We start from the raw sequence: 4,304 nt of genomic DNA, 5'->3' as shown, positions 1-4,304 counted from the left end.
TAAGTTTTTGTCGGATGATCCTTATTTATTTAAATATTTCCCAAACCAAATTCTAAGGAGATGCGTGCCAAACAATGAACATCAAAGTGTCCTCTCCTTTTGTCACTCTCAGGCGCCTGTGGTGGTCACTTTTCTTCTAAAAAGACCACGGTCAAAATTCTGCAGTGCGGCTTTTATTGGCCCATTGTGTTTAAAGATACTCATGAGTTCTACAAAGCTTGTGAGCATTGTCAAAAATTGGGAGCATTGTCATGTCGAAATATGATGCCTCTGAACCCCATTCTGACAGTGAAACATTCGATTGCTAGGGCATCGATTTCATGGGACCATTCCCCCAATCCTTTAGGAATATTTACATTTTGTTAGCAGTAGACTATGTCACTAAATGGATCGAAGTGATCCCATGCTAAAAAAATGACCATCGAACGGTCATTAGGTTCTTAAAAGAAAACACCCTTTACAGGTTCAGAACGCCTCGAGCCATCAGTAGTGATAAAGGTTCACATTTTTGTAATAGGCCATTTGAGAATTTAATGAAAAAATATAGCATCTCTCATAAGGTGAGCACTCCATACCACCCACAGACAAGCATGCAAGCTGAGATTTCCAACATGGAGATTAAACAAATTCTGAAAAAAACAGTTAATCCTTATCGCAAGGATTTGTTAATCCGTCTGACTATGCTTTATGGCATATCGTACAACTTTTAAGACCACCATTGAAATGTCTCCCTTGAGACTCATCTATGGGAAAGCTTGCCACTTGCATGTAGAGTTGGAACATAGAGCCTACTGGGCTATCAAAAAACTTCAGTTGAATGAACTCGAGGAAATCTAGAATGATGCATATGAGAATTTGAGAATTTACGAGGACATGATGAAGGTGTTCCATTGCAGGAATATCCTTTGGAAATCATTTTTAACTGGTTAAAAAGTCCTCCTGTACAATTCTCGGTTACACCTTTTTCCAGGTAAACTCAAATCTTATTGGACCAACCCTTTCACTATTACTAATGTCTACCCTTATGGGGCCATCGAGATAAAGAACCCAACAAATGGCAATGTTTTCAAAGTAAATGAACATCGTCTAAAGCCATTTGTTGAAAAGTTTGATTTAGAGGACATGTCCATACATCTGACTGATCCTGTGTATCAGGATTAACCTCCTAGTCTGATGGAGGTGTAGTTAGGTTTATTGTTTTCATAGGATTTAGGACTAGGATAGTTTGCTTTCAGTCATTTAGTCGTTGTGCTAACCCATCTTTAAATTGAGAACTTTGGAAGAGCTACAATTCGCCTTCTTCAGGTACTACCTTTCCATCACTTCTCCATTCTTTTCGTTATCCCATTTGCATTGCATGCTTATATCTTTTACATCGAGGATGATGGAGATTTTAGATTGGGGGGTGTGGATTAGGTAAACTAATCAGTTCTTCTTAGTTTTTTAGCAAAACCTATGGAAATTTTCAAATTTTCAAAGGAAAAACCTGTTTGAAAAGTGATAGTTTGTGCATTCTTTAAGAATGTTTCGAGTATGATAAGATGAAGATTGAATTTTTAATTGTGAGAGTTTGATCAACCGAGTAATCTATCACTTAAAGTTCTTGCACTCAATTGATTAAGAAGAAGTTTGAATATCATGTTGATCTAAATCACAGGACACATTCAATTGGCTATCTGAGAGTTGTGCTAGAATTACTGATTGTTAGCATGTGAATCATTGATAGATGTGAAGATTAAGTCCAGAGAATTTCATCTACCTTAAAAGATGAAAAGAACCAGTTCAAAAAAAGTGAGATCGACAAAAAAGGTCATGTATGATGAAAAGAATAAAAAATCTGAAAAGAATGATGATGAAAAGAGTGAATTAAAAAAAATCATCGATATAAAATAAAAACTGGAAAAACAAGAAAAATTGGATAAATTCAGAATCAACACTTGATTATTCAATTAATCTTGAGGTGATAAGCATGGCTAACATTATGAAATGATAGTATTTTTATGGAAAGTAAGTTGGAATTCATCGAGAACATTGGAAAAAAACTTGATATATGAACTTATGCTCTTAAATGATTAATAAAGAACCTATTTGATTGATTGCTCACTTGGTTCGGATCTACATTTTTAAATTTTCACTCTTACTTCTTTGGATTATACTCATTCATACTCTTCTGCACAAAAGATTGTTTTCTGAAAATGGTTTTGAACTTTGAGAATGGAAGATTAGTTCATGCATGTTTTGCTTGGGACTAGCAAAATGCTGGTTGGGGAGTGTGTTGAGTGTCAAATATTGCATATTTTTCCCTAATTATATCATGGTTTTAGGATCATGATAAAGCTTAATGGTATATTTTATGCATGTTTGTGTTGCAAGGTGAATCTGAGAGCTTAGATTGAAAAGAATGCTAAAATATGGATTTGATGCTCAAGAATCACCAAGGCAAGGGATGGATCTTAGGAGACCAAGAACGAAGAATTCACAGGCCAAAGATCCAAGGAAACCAAGTACAAATGATGAAGAAAGGACTTGAAAGACTTTGGAATCCATAATAGAAAACAAATAGGTTCAGTCCGACCAAACCCAAATTTGGTCTGACCGAAACCCAATTTGGTCCGACTAAAGGGAGGATTCAGTGTGACTGAAAGTGCAAAAAAATCTCCAGCGCTAAAAGGAGTTAATTCGATTCGACCGAAGATTTATTCGGTCCAACCGACAACTTAAGTTCAGTCTAACCGAACTCAAGCTCAGTGCAACTGAAATCAAGCAACTGATGAAACAGAATCCTACCTGAGCTATGTCTCAACTTCGGTCTGACCGAAGGTAACTTTGGTTTGACCAATGCGTAACGCGGCTACATAAGTTGAGGCAGTTTCACGATCGGATTGCAAAAATTCTAAGTCGGTGCGTAAGATGAAGCTTCACAACTATAAATAGGAGTACATAGGATGTTCCAAGGGATCATCTAGGGTTTAAGGAGTGGAGCAAAAGGGTGGAGAGCCACTGCCTAGAGTTCTTTTTTTTTCTTCTTCCTTAGTTTGTTTTCATCTTTTGTTTAAGAGTTCTTAATTCAATCATATCTATGGTTAACTAAACCTCTTAGATAGGGGTAAGAGGTGAAGCTTGTAGTGTGATTGGGATGTTTATCTTGCTTTGATTCTTGTTTATATTGAACTTCATTGATTTCTAGTTGATTTTAAGGAATATTTTCAGTTTCTTATAGTTTGTCATGACTCAAATTATAATAGATACTGCAACAACTTTGAATATCTTTTTTTTTCCCTATTTGAGATTGTGAGATTGGTAAATCCAGTTGTTCACCATCGTCTTCTAGGCATGATAGGGTGATGAAATCCCTTCCAAATCTTCATAATCTTCTTCCATTGAGACTAGATCAATAAAAAGTTCAGAGATTTGATCATCTCTTCTTCTAATTGGATAAGATAGGACTTTGATTCCAGTTGCATCTCTCGAATCAAGTAAGGTATCACCTTGATTGCTAAAAGTGGATCCTTAGCACCCTAGTTCCCACCTTTTAATTGATAGTTTAAATAATATTTACAATTACTCCCTTTATTCCAGATTTCTAATTTAGATCTTCTTCTAGTTTTAGTTCTATTTATTTTCAGAAACGTATAAGATTAGTCCCTATGGATTCGACCTCGTTCTAACCGAGTTATTACTACATCGCGACCCTACACTTGGGGTTGTGAACATTGAGCAGGCTTATAAGTGGTGGGTTTTAGGGAGGTGCCCTATCATTGCGCATTTTCAGCATGTTTATCAAAATAATCCCATGCATCATTGGCTTCTTTGTTCATGAATTCCCCATTACACATCATCTTCACAAATTGGCACATGGGCGAAGTCAATCCATCATAGAAAATGTTGTTATCTATCATGTTGTGGACATGAATTAATGAGATCCTTATATCACTCACAACATTGGAAGAAGGTCTCACCCTCTTTTTGCACAAAATTCATGATTACTTTTCTTAAGGTATTTGTTTTATAATATGGGAAGAAGTTTTTAAGGAACTCCCTTGTCATCTCAACCCATGTGCCAATGAATCGTGGCCTTAAAGAATGCAGTCATGACTTAGCCTTTTCTTTTTAGGAGAAAGGGAACAATTTCAGTCTTATTGTGTCCTAGGACATGTTTAGAAAATGCAATGTGGCTATTATCTCATCGAACTCTTTTGTATGTAAGTATGCACTTTCAAATTCTACTCCATGAAACTTATGAAGGAGTTGAATTACTCCCTGTTTAACATCCACAGTTCCTGCATTCAATGGGAATATCATGC

General features: G+C 36.0%; 1 non-coding gene across 1 annotated transcript; it reads left to right on the top strand.

The window, feature by feature from the left end:
- The first annotated feature begins 3,893 nt into the window (after nucleotides 1-3,893).
- LOC131224548 (small nucleolar RNA R71) lies at nucleotides 3,894-4,000 on the top strand. The gene has a single exon (XR_009161023.1). It is a non-coding gene; the product is annotated as a small nucleolar RNA R71 (small nucleolar RNA).
- Nucleotides 4,001-4,304: the final 304 nt, after the last annotated feature.

The sequence above is a fragment of the Magnolia sinica genome, chromosome 13 (genome assembly GCF_029962835.1).
Source record: "Magnolia sinica isolate HGM2019 chromosome 13, MsV1, whole genome shotgun sequence".
NCBI lineage: Eukaryota > Viridiplantae > Streptophyta > Magnoliopsida > Magnoliales > Magnoliaceae > Magnolia > Magnolia sinica.
The sequence above is the reverse complement of the archived record's forward strand: the minus strand, read 5'-3'. Positions and strand labels throughout refer to the sequence as shown.